This window comes from Aedes aegypti, chromosome 2 (genome assembly GCF_002204515.2).
Source record: "Aedes aegypti strain LVP_AGWG chromosome 2, AaegL5.0 Primary Assembly, whole genome shotgun sequence".
Taxonomy (NCBI): domain Eukaryota; kingdom Metazoa; phylum Arthropoda; class Insecta; order Diptera; family Culicidae; genus Aedes; species Aedes aegypti.
Genome location: NC_035108.1, coordinates 355,896,961 through 355,910,491, shown reverse-complemented (window position 1 = coordinate 355,910,491; position 13,531 = coordinate 355,896,961). Strand labels below are relative to the sequence as shown.

The 13,531-nt window shown below is 34.9% G+C and overlaps 1 protein-coding gene across 3 annotated transcripts in view; it reads left to right on the top strand.

Annotated features, from left to right (window-relative positions):
• Positions 1-13,531, top strand: part of LOC5563856 (receptor-type tyrosine-protein phosphatase kappa) — a 516,995-nt gene that overhangs the window by 83,399 nt on the left and 420,065 nt on the right. The window contains exon 3 of one of the 3 annotated variants that reach the window (XM_021846356.1): positions 12,607-12,711. The exons of the other annotated variants lie outside the window; for them this stretch is intronic. The gene's annotated coding sequence lies outside the window, so the exon portion shown is untranslated. The remainder of the gene's footprint in view (positions 1-12,606; positions 12,712-13,531) is intronic. 3 annotated transcript variants of the gene reach the window in all.

Here is a 13,531-nt window from a genome sequence, read left to right as displayed (position 1 = left end):
CTAATTTTTAATGGGGTTGGGTAAGTGGATCAAGTAATATTATCATTTATTGGCAGACTGCTTACGAGAATTTTAATAAATTGTTATATTCCCAAATGTTGTTTTCCTTTATTTTTTTCACTTCCAGCCCAAATTTGAAAAATTGACCATAGAGAATTTGAATTAATCCACCTAAAGGTTTTTTGATCTTTCTGGAACAAAAAAATATAAAATAATAATAATTTCAAAACTCACACGAAACTTTTCGTGCTTTACCTAGGCTGACTTGCAAAAGAGCAAAATAAACTATTTCTCCAATTGAAAGCTTATTTTAGTTCCTTATTCGACCATATAAATTATTCTAGGCAGATGATACATACATATTCATAAATAGAATAAAAAGACTTCAGTTTGTAATTCAAAAATAAATGTAACTAATATTTTTAAACTACGAATATTTTTCGAAAACATCGTTAGGAATAATCCTACAATACTTCTGAATAACTTATGTGTATAAATGGATGAATTTTCTCCAAATTATTGTAGTTAAAATGTTTTTTTGTTGTGCGAATCAGTGTTAACTAATGTTCACATATTTTTAAATATATTTTGATTAAATAAAGATACTTTTTAATGTTAAATTATTAAAATGTACCATTAATAAGAACGAGAGTAATATCATTCTTACTATACATAATTACATCACATTTGTTTTGAGAACAGATATTTTTCCTTTGGTGATCCACTTTCCCCACCATAGTGGGGCAAGTGGATCATTTGGCGCAAATTTTCAAGTCCCTTATTCTCAATACATAACAATCAGAAAAATCGACATAATCGTCGATTTGAAGTTTATTAGTCCCTCATTTATTATCCACAGAAAAAAGTTTGAATTACATTATTCACTTTAGCTGTACATAACAATTAAGTTGACTATTGATTTATATATATCCACTTACCCCACTCATACGATAAATTCAAAACATTCCAATTTAGAACACAGTTGAACGACGCATATGGAAATTTGTAGCTTATGGGACTCAAGTCCAGGCAGGCGGGAATTTCAAAATCGTACGAAAGTTGATCTAATATTTCAATTCAATATTGAAAAGATGCTCGAAAATTTGGTAAATCACAGCTCGACATCTGAAAATATGTACACAAGATCAAAATTACTTCTTTGGCATGAAACAAAACACATTCATCAAAATGACCGGACTGAATAGTTTGACGCCGGCACAACCTGCAAGAGCAACAAGTAACCTTGGATAGCGAAGGATATGATGCTCTAATTTACTTCGGCTTTCAGTTGTGTGGCTTGGCCGAATAATTAGCATCTCTACATAGATCTGAAAGTCAAGGGCTATTGCCATCTGTCAGATCATATTTTAAAATTTGTTGGTCAATCAATGTACTTTCCAGATATTGTTTTGGTATTATAATATCTTAACAAGAAATTGTTCAAAATTTCGCAATACTAATTTTAGATACTATATTTGATGTTTTATCTCTTTTCTCTAACAATCTACAATCTTAAAGCTGATTATGATCGTCAGTAATTACTTTTGAACAACAAATTATGATCTTGTTCAGCTTTTACCATCTGCTCAGTCGCCCATTCTTACATTTGGTAAAATTGTACGCAACGATCCGGTTCAGTGATTATGTTTCACCACAGTCAAACTTGGAAGCTTTCGTAAAAAGACAATTTACACCGTTTTTAGCCAAAGGCTGCACAGACTGAACGATCACTAACATTAGGCAACGGACAACACGGAACACCCAGTAGCCCAGAATTGGATTTTTCGTTTGACGAAAAGTTTCCACCAACAGAAGCGGGAATCGAGCCCACACTTGGTTACATATTACGCCTTACGACTGACGTCGCTAATCGCACGGCCACGAGGCCCAATAAGATTTCTTATGATACTGTCTTGAAATCAGTTATGCCATGTGCTATGGATCACCATCTACGCGATAGCTCTCCAGCGCTATGCTCAACCCAAGATGTGACTAGTAGTAACTACTGATGTTTTTATCATCAACTTCAAACGCACACTTGGTGACATTTTTCTATGCAATAATAGGTTATCCCTATAATATACTTTTAAAATAAACAACGAATCTCTCTTGATGTGTTTCCCTGTAGGTCACATTAACTTTTTGTACTAAAAATCATGGCTAATATTTATTTCTTCTTTTAGTAATCTTTACTTGTCTTTGATAAACAGTTTAAGCACTAAAATGAACGTTTCGAAATATTGGAGAAATATAATATATTTTTCAAATTATACCAAATGGTCGTTATACCAAATGGCTATTATGCCAAATGACTATTATGCCAAACGGCATTATGTCAAATGGCTTTATGCCAAATGGGGTAGAGCCTTTCATAGAGAACTCTGAAAACCTAGCAATTGCCAACCTTTGTCTCCCCGTACCCTAGGACTTCAAAATGTAGAAAGATCAAAACTGTAATTGAAGTCATTTCTAAATATCGGTAAAAACGAAAATTTGCTAACAATGTATACAATTGTTCTATTTTTTTCTCTTAAACGACAGAGGTGCTTGAAATTTTCTGTCAATTTGGCGAAATATTTTGCAAATGCTTTTTTCAGAGCAGAAAGAGCTTTATTCACAAGCTTGATATATTTTGAGACTATTAATTATCATATGGAACAATCCTGAAGTGTATAGATGCATTGGGTTTAAAGCTACCATTCTACATTGGGTTTGAAGCTACCGACTACAATTGCCTAAAGCCACATTGATTCAAAATATGCTCGATTATCTAGAAACTGATTCTATACTCTGAAATCAATCTACTCGCTCAAAATCGAAGCAATTTTTATTAGAGCGTCGATCAGGAGTAGGATGTTTTGTTATTATGATTAACCAAACTTTAAATCACTTAAGATCTAATCCACTAAGCATGCATAATAGGACCGATTAATATATTATTATAGCATATGGTATATAGTTTAATTAAAATTCATGATTGAACTACAATTAAATCGATTTTTTTAACATGCCTGCAGTCTCAATACATAAATTTTCGTTTCTTTTGTAAGGCAGGGTATAATACTTTTACAATGCATCAAAAACTAACTTTAGAGTATCGAAACTATTATAAACTTTTTTGATAAGTATTCATCATAACAAATTTTCTGTAAGTTTATTTAAGTAAGTTTTCTGAATTTCTGTAAGTTTATCAAATAAATTACCATTCAAGCTGGGCCTTTTCAGCTGAGTGGCTAGAGTCCACGGCTATAGAGCAAAGCCATGCTGAAGGTGTCTGGGTTCGATTCCCGTTCGGTCCAGTATCTTTTCTAATGGAAATTTCCTTGATTTCCCTGGGCATAGAGTATAATCGTACCTACCACACTTTGTACGAATGGGAAAATGGCAACTATGGCAAAGAAAGCTCTTAGTAAATAATGATGGAAGTGTTCATAAGAACACTAAGCTGAGAGTCTCTGTCCTAGTGAGGACATAATGCCAAAAGAAGAAGACAAGCTGGTAAATTTGCATGACTAAAATCATAGCATAATGCATATCTCAAAAACTCAAAATCGTAGCATAATGTATATTCCAAATGATATTTTTGAAAACGGCGATGGATTCAGCAACGCTCATTTGAGTAAATATCGGTATTATGGTGCTTAAGACAAAATATGTTCCGTAGTGGTAGCAAAGAGAGCTTTAGCCGTTTGGAAGCTGATAAACAGCCTCTGTTCCAGAGGGGATCTAATTTTGAGTATGATAAGAAAAAGGTTTCCATAAATGTTTTTGATCGGAATCTTCTGGCATCACAATTGAAAACAAGCACATTTTTTATCTTGATTTATTTCCTCAAATGACTGAATGAAAAACCATGTTTGTCCGCCGGTCTGGCAAACACGAGGAAAGCCATGTTATTCAGATCGGTACTCACTTGGCACACAGCAGCCCATCAGCGACCGGCCTCGCCCACAGATTGACTCTTTTCCTGATGCTTTATTTATTTTCCTCCATCCGAATTGAGGCAGGCCGGCGCGGCCGGGAATCGATTCAGCGCAGATGGCATTACTGACGCTGACGCTGATGATAATGATGGTCGTTTCGTCCTTCGACTCTTGTGTTGGTGCGTCGCGAAAGTTTGTAGCCTAGGTTATGTTTACATGGCCGTCTCTCGGAAACACGACGGCGTGCGTTACACATTTTGGCATACACCAGCAGGGCGGTTCAAATTGCAAAACGTTTTAAATATTCATCTCACATATCATCCATACAACCCTTGTGATGAAAAAAGTGTTTTGTCTACTGGTACTGTTCAAGACGGGTGGAGTTCAGTTTTATATCTGCTTTTTTGTTTCTAAAAACTTTATAAATAAGTTACGAAATGGTGTTCTAAGATTTGTTGTACGTTTGCTTTTCTTTGAGAAATGACTGATATTTTGCGGTCAAATTCTAAGCAGAATCGACTTTATTGCATTACTAACATGATTGTAACATTTTTCGAAGTTTCTCCATCCTAAATTCCATGTTAATCTACATCGTCTGGGCCATTTTCAAAACACCGATAATGATGAAAATTTCACAGAACACCATTTTAATTGTAAGGATTATAAGAAAAATATGGAAGATTGGATTTTCAAATTTTTTTTGTAGTTTGAATCACCCTACTCCTCATTTCGGTCGTTTGCTGGGTTAATGGCAGCAAAGTCGTAATCTCGTAACGACACGCATCGAGTAGCGCGAACGAAATGGAACATGGTCCGCTTGAAACGCAGTGGGATTCCCGCCGTGGAGGCGACCAACTGACACATTTACCGCAATAATCAGAGAGAGAGAAGGTGGTTGGGCTTGGGTCAGAAGGGAAGGAAGTCTGATTCCACAAGGAAAAGCAAACAAACGCTGCAGTTTTCACGGAACAGGACTCGGAAGGATGGAACCAGTAAAACTGAGAACGGAGGTTTATGTTTGAGTTGTGTTACCAGTTCCATTAAGTACGCAACACGCTGAATGCTATAGTGGCAAAGTGGAAAACCACTGCAGAAGTGCGTAAGGCTTGCTGGATAGTATAAGTTCTGGTTACTCATTCACGCTTGGGGAGTTACTTTGCAGGAATATTAACCCGTAAATACCAATGACAATCTTGCTTCGCTAAATATGCTCTTATTTAGTGACTTTTTTTTGTAGATCCTGAACAGCCAACAAAACAAAATATTGGTGGAAAAGTTTGCGAAATGGATTTAATGTTATTCACAGACTCACAAAAATATCTTTTACGATAATTAGTCCATCCAAACTACTCCGAAGCTGAAATGAAAACCAGTATATTTGCCATATATTGTTTTTTATAATCTGGATTGTTGACAATGTAGGATTGTCTTGGTTATTTTCGGGTTAATCAGACTGCACAAATGTTTGCCTTCTTTTACATGAATTCAGAGATAATTTTCAAAATATTACTTTAAAATTTGAAAGATTGTTGCAATACGGCGAACATATGATGGAGACGCACTATATTTCACTGAAAACGATCTCATCTGCGTACCTGGTCGAAGTCGGATTGACGTTTGAAGGCATTCCAACGTGTTTCGTCATACTCCTTGGTTACGTGAATTTGATTTACCACAGCCAAAGTCACAGCTGGTTCTACCACATAGTAGTTGTGTAATGACAAATTCTCCACGAACGGTTCCGTTGCGGTTTCGAAACCACATGACAAATACTGCACACTCCATCTGGTGGTGTAGCTCAAATCTGCGTTGGACTTGTGTTCACATTCTTTTGATGAGGATAGCCGTAAGAGTTATGCCTAGTAGGATTTCAGCGGAAATTCACGATTTTAGTGCGTACTTTCACGCTAAGAAAGCAGTTGGCTGTTTTCGCCTTGGAGTATACAATGCCTGCCTATCAACTTGTCGAACGACAAACGTACCTCTACCTTGCATCCAGAAGAGGGAGAGAATAATGGTGTATTAAACAGTTTGAGCGCTCATTATGTTTATGATCTTCATGAGTGATTTAAACCGACACTTCCGTGCGAAAGTTAGGGTTCACCCCCTAAAAAACATACAAAAGTGTTTTGTCCATATATCTCCGATTATACGTCTAATTGAAACTCTTTATGGCTTATTAGACAGGCGATGATTTAATCTTGTTTCGTGGATATTTTGACATTTTTTGAATTTTGTTTATATAATTTTTAGTTCAAGTTATGACATTTTTTAAAAACTACACTAAGAAACATCTTTTCAGTATTAGATCGACAACTTTTTCAGTATTAGATTGACCAAAATTTTTAAACCAGTATGGCATTTGAACCGTTTTCTCATTATCTTTTGGGAGCATTTGCAAAAATATGGCGACAAAATCCTAAACCTATTCAAAATAATACAATTTTTAATTTAAATCATGGTGAAAAGTTTGTGTTCACACCTCAGTATATGATGAAAAAAAAAAGCTTTTCGAATGAATAAATAGAAAGTTTCAGAGGAATGTGCAAAAGCAGAGATATGTACACAATAATTTCGTATGTTTATTTAGAGAGTGGACTCAAACTGTTGCTCGAGAGTGTAGCTCTGATTACTTGGAGCGGAACACGTTGTCTTCAAATTAATGAGGCATCAACTTCTAGTCGTTGAACAGGATGTGGAAGTTTTGCACAAGAGGACACGATTCGCTCCATGACTGTTGTTTATTGGATTATTATTACTATTCAAGCCACTGTAAAGATTTCGCATTCAATTAATGGAATGGCCACAACAATATCATTGAAAATCACTGATTTCAAACTATCGTCTGTACGATTTTATCCTGTGGCTTAGTTATGACATTTAAATTTACAAACGTAATACATTTTTTTTTCCAATTAAAAAAGTTAGGCTAATGCTGAAAAATACGTATAAATACATATTATATTGATGTTATACACTATTAAGTCGGAAAAGTGGTCCATTTTGCAATATTTTATGTTGTGTGAAATGTAATAGATATCGAGATACACATATTATTTAAAAAATATTTAGTAACCCGAAAATAACATTTTTTCTCACTGTATAAATATGAAAAATTATATAAGGATATGCTTCCTAAAGGGTTTCTTAAAGCTAATGTTTAGAAAAGTTTAATCATGCAAATATTTTTTCATTATTAGATATTTCTTCTGGCATTGCTTCAGGAATTACACCTGAAATTGCTCAACGGATTATGTCAGGATTGTTGCATCGATTTCATCTAACTCTTGGTTTGAGATATTCTCCAGGATTTTCATTCTCCTGGCTTCCTGCTTTTTATCGCTTCACTAATTCCATCACTGGCTTATACAATGCACAATGTGCCAGGGACGCAATCTGGCGGGACAAATGTAATATCTCGGTAACGAAGCGTTTCTGGCATTTGGTGTCTTCGGCAAAGTTTTTTGTAACAACGAGGACCATCTGCTGACATAAACGGATAGTTCGTAAATCGTCCACATAAATGGCGCCACAATCAAACTTGTTACTGTGACGTTCTTGAGACTTGACATGTTCGACAAAGTTGAACATTTTGATAAAATAAACAACCCTCTCGAAGACGTCAAAATTCCACAGCCTACTAATTTTCTTCAGAATCATGTCATATAATATTTACTTGCTGGTAAAAATATAACATTCACAAATTCTGGTGTAAAAAAAATAATAATACGACGGTTAAAAATTGAAAATTTATGAAAAAAAAAATTTGAAAGATAGGGCAATTTTTGAACCTCAAATTTTGCAAAAAATTGCAAGCTTAAAATTTCAAACAACAAATAACAATACTAGATGAAACGGATTTGAAAAGAGAGGTTATTTTGGTGTTTTTGAGATATTTCATTTTTCTACAATGATTATATTACTCCATACAGTCAAAATTTTAATGAGTTTTCATGACTTCTAGAAAACTGTTTAAATAAGCCCTCATAGTAGCCATGAAATTCAGTTTTAGAGCAGTTTCATGAGTTAATATCGCGTAATGTAGATGAAAGTGTAGATTAAAACTGCGTACATCTATGTTTTCTTTCAATGATTATGGTGAAGATGAATTGAAGCCAAACTTCAAATTTTCAAGAGCACGGATCTGGAGAACCAAAGTTCCGTTTAAGCTGAAAACCTAATCGATTGGTCACAAGCTGGTGGTGACCAATAGATTAGGTTTTCAGCTCAAACGGGTGTTTGGTTCTCCAGATCCGTGCTCTTGAAAATTTGAACTTTGGTTTCGATTCATCTTCACCTTAAAATGATATAGTATGCCATGAACAATTTGAACACGTGTAAGTTAATTGTTGTCTTCATGGCCCAAGGTGAGAAATTTATTTTGTGACTGTTAAAAAAAGTCAAATTTGAGAAATTTATTTCGTGAATGTCGGAAAATCAAATTATAAAACAATGCCTGTCGATATCTCTGTTTCTGCACGATTCTGTTTCTGCACGGGGAATGCGTACCGTGCAAAAAAAGTTTTCAGTTCAAAATTTCAAAAATTGTGCAAAAAAAGTAGGGTTTCAATGCTAGTAATGGACCCCTTAGTAGCTGAAATTCATTCTAGACGCTTTTCCGCAATGATATCTCAGACGCATATACGTTTTGTGGAGTCTAATAACAAATTCAATGTCTTTACTTCATAGTACGTCTATGAAACATACAAACTCATTAGATTTTCCCAGGGAAATATGCATTTGAAAAACTGTTGTCCGAATGCTTACAAATTTGACGTTGCGTATTATGGACCCTCCATTTGATTCCCATGTAATCCGGCTCGCTGCCGACGAGCCTATTATGGACCCACCTGGAAATACGTATTATGGACCCTCTTGTGTGGTTTCATTTACAAAACTGTTCAAATATCTGTATTTATGCGTCTCAAACCAAATATTTTGCCTAAAACTGCTGACTGACAATGCGATCGAAGTTCCCCCGGTGGATTTTCATAGGAATAAAGTGGCTTTGAGTGTTAATTTTATGTTTTTCTGTAGGGGGTCCATAATACGCAAAGGGTCCATAACCGGCATCGACTCCCTAACACAATTTCTCAACGTTTCATGCAAAAATAAGGTTTTGGTGAAAAAAAATTATGTAAACTTTTTTTGCACGGCCGTGTAAAAAAAAACCGTGCAAAAACAGAATCGGGTGTACTAAAATTTCAGAGCGCACGATCTCTTGTCATGCTTGAAAATTTGGTTTTAAGCAAGGTGAACGTTAGTCCTTGGATAATTTGAAACAGAGGATTCAGTTCAAAGGTATCAATTGGGAGATTCCTTCTATTTTGATAACTGTTTGGTTGTTACAGCTTGTGCTAAATGTGTTTAATTTCCGATGCTTTGATTAAATGGAAATCTTCAAAAACTGTAAGAGACGAATTCCAGATAAAATAAAATACATTTTTTCCTTTGATTTTAAATTACACCTAAATATTTGCAACGAAAATATCAATCCATTTTGTCATTATTTTTCAATTTTAAAGTGTCGTATTATTAATTATTTTCCACCAGAATTTGTGGTTGTTACATTATTACCAGCAAAAAATATTATATGACATGGTTCTGAAGAAAATTATCAAATTCGATGAACAAAATCGTTTTTTCTCTAATTTGGTCTTATTTCGACAATAACTTGAAAACATTAGGCTGTGGAATTTTGACGTCTTCGAGAGAGCTGTTTATTTTATTAAAATGAACAACTTTGCCGAACATGTCGCAGGGAAAAGTCACATTGTGGCGCCACCTATGCGGACGATTTGAGAACAATCCGTTTATGTCAGTAGATGGTCCTCGTTGTTACAAAAAACTTTGCCAAACACACCAAATGCCGGAAATGCTTCGTTACCGAGTTATTAATTTTGTCCCGCCAGATTGCGTCCCTGTCCCATAGTGCAATGTTGACAATTTAGAGCAAGGTAAGGAGTACAAAAACGACCACACTGAGAAAGAGGTGGGAGTAAATCAAATATCCACATAAACATCGTTTGTTGACTGTCGAGAAAAATAATTCAACTAGGTTTAAACTTCAATTAATCAATAAAACATTCAATCAATAATCTCATGTTCATCAAATCTGGAAAGACATAATTGTCATTTGAATTAGTTTAGGGTTTATTGAATCGTAGTCATTAATTTTTATTTTTATTGCGATGCTCTCAAATCCATTGCGGCTCTCCAAAATGTGGGGTAAACATGTGTAATATATGCTTACTAAAAATTGGCATGTTTTTTTTTTTCGTTTTTGAGTTGTGCCCAATGGCTAGATGAACATAATCTGGTCAAAACTATTTTCACATCTCATTCACTACTACATTTGAGTTTTTAAAGCTTTAAAATGTGAGATCATTGCAAAACAGCTACCAGTGTTAATTACATTCATTTGAATTTTGGCCGATCTCTTCTGCTCTGCCTTTCCAGTGTATGACTTTCAGTGACAGTGACAGTACATGTTCGCCCTGAATTTTGGGAGCTCGCAATCAAAGCGAGTTATCTACTCTTGTATCTTACAATATAGTTTTCGTTTTTTGTCTTATGTTTTGTCAAACTAAAACTGTCTGATGTGGGTTTTTTTTTTCGGTACATACCAAAAGGTAAGAGTTGTTACATTTGAAAGGTTTGGATGGAATTAAACTATCAAATCGTGCGCTCCTATTATTACTGTCTTTTTATATACAACATTGGTGCAAATTTACTTTAGTATATTCAGTTACCTAACTGATGTGCCCTTTCAGCGTAATTGATTCCCTCTCATCGGTTTTTATGGCCAAATATAATACTTTTCAAAATCATTAAAAGTACCTTTTAGAAATCGAAAAGATTACAAACTTCATTGATTCCTATTCATAAGCACCATACTGATTTCTTTAGTAAATTAGGTTCAAAAGCTGGTGAACTTGCGTTTTTATTGACTTGAAAATGTATCACTGTACGTGCTAACATGCATAAGGTATGCTGATACTTTTTCAGCTGTGTCAGTGCAAAATCAACTGATTTTCTTTAATTCGAAATTGTGAGATGAATTAGCAACAATCATCAACGGCGCGTACAAATTTCAATGACGGCCTACTTCGCCTTAATAGTGGTGTTTATTAGGGCTGTGCAAATATCGATATTATCGGCTTGATTTTATCGACACGATATCCGATATCTCTCGACACGATATTTTCCGATATCGATAAAACCATTGTCTGTTCGATAATCAGGGCAACCAACAATAATTGATTATGTTTAAAGTGAAGATGAATCGAAGCCAAACTTCAAATTTTCAAGAGCACAAATCTGGAGAACCGAAAACACGTTTGAGCTGAAAACCTTATCGATTGGTCACCATCAGCTAGCACAAATATTTTAAATGTACTTATAGTTCTTAGCATTCAAAATTGAATTATCCTTGAAATGTACTGAATTAAATTCCTTTCGATCGTACCGTTTTGTCTCAAATTCCAAACAGACTCATATTCCGAACACTCAGATTTTGTATGGAGATTTGGCTGAAATGTTTCGCTGAAATATGTCACCAAATAACATGGAAATGGCAGTCAATTGCAATTCAATTTTAACGTCTCTAATATAATTTATACCGCGGGAGTAGTGATGATTTTCTGTTTGGAACCTGGAGAACAGGCTTATAAAAAAAACAGGCTCAGATAAATTTATTTGCGAAATTATTCGTTTGAATACGATTTATTCGGGCTATTTGGAATTTGAATCAAGGTGTTCGGAATATGAGACAGAATGAACACAGTGTTCGGCATTTGAATCAAAATGTTGTTCCACACTTTTAAATAAAAACAATACTAAAACTAATTAAATTAACATTATTATTAGTACAGCCAACAGCTAACAGGTAAATTTTGCGAAGAAATTAAAATTTTCACAAATATCAACCAATTTATGCCAATCAGATGCATTTGAAGTCACTGTTGGCCTTAAGTGTTCGGAATATGAGTCTAAACGGTACTATATTTTATTTATCTGTACACATGCCTGAACAACTAACTTATTGATACCATTCATTATTATAATTGTCCCCAATTTAAAATAAGGAGATTTTCCTTTTTTATCATCGTTTTGTTACTCAAGAAAAAGCAAATATTTCACCAACAATAGTCATTCAATACAACCCCATGCCATTCATACCACATGGAGAAATCTCATGATTCCATTCATTATTGCCATTTCTCCAAGATTGGATAGTTTCTCCCGACATATCGACAGTCCGAGTACAGTGGACGAACGACAGTGGAGAAGTCAAAAGCAAAGACAGTTCTCTAACTTTATACGTTTTTCAAGTTTACGACGTGTGCCACCATATCAGCGTTCGTTTGGATTCACTATCTAAGCGAATTTTGTTAGAAATCCGAATACAACAAAGTGTAACAATGATGGTATTCCGTAGCGAACTGGGATAACAAATCGTCGTGGGAGCAGGACGTATAAAGTGAAACGCGTTGACGTTGAAGCGAAAGAAATGGTTGAAAGGTCTCCCCCGCAAGGTGCTCCGTATGGTGTCGTTTTCAGAAAAGTACGAGCCACTTTTTTTTTTGCAAGTCTTCTGCAAGTCCACTATTTCTTACAATTGATACAATCTTGTGCACACTGAAACAACACTGAGGCAACGAATATAATTTCTCTTTGGCAGATATGACCGACAGGCATCATCCGTGAGACATTGCGCACCGCACGGCCATCGGATCGCTGTATAGGACCTGCAAGCCGCGACCTATGAAGAATAAATAGTACTTGGGTAAAGCGAGAGTAAAAATAGTCCCCGTCACCGTTGCCGCACAGTGGGCAACAACGGATTCGAAATCGCAACTTTTAGAAGCCGCTGTTTGGAAATGGTTCCTGATGATTATTTTGACCAGTGCAGACTTTTGCAAGTTAATTTTTTATACATAATTAGATCAACGAATCATATTTTGACTATTGCTATCCACGGACAAATATAACATTCTATATCATAAAATAGTTATGTCCCTTCTGACAGAAAAAAAAACACAAAAACCGATAATGGCTCTCTATGGCTCATTCGAATAGCAATGAGTCAACCTTACTTACCTACGAAATAAGTGTAAGTAAGTGACAACAACTTTTTTTTAATTTTATTAACTAAGTTTTAACTTGAAGTTATAACATTTTTCGAAAGTTACGCTAAAAAATTAGGATAATTTAGAGCATTCCAAAAAATTACACGGAGAAAATCTTGAAACTTTCTTGAAATCATTGAAACTGTTATTCAGGTCATCGATCAAAAGTGTGCTTTAATCCCTCAGTATGGTGTATCGTACAAAAGTTTGAGTTCACTTAAACTTACTTAAAACACGAGAGTTCTGTAAAATCTTTTACCAATTATATAAGCCTGGTTATTTACGTATAAATAACCCATAGACATTTTAAATCGGATGAAAAATGGCAGACATATGAACGAAAATGATAGGCATGCGTCTCAGGTGATCTAAAACTTTTGCATGATGACTTGAATTACTGTTTTAATGATATTGAATAGTTTTCAGATTTCTCCTCCAAAATTTGTACGTGCTGTTTTAAAGGTATGAGACAATGGT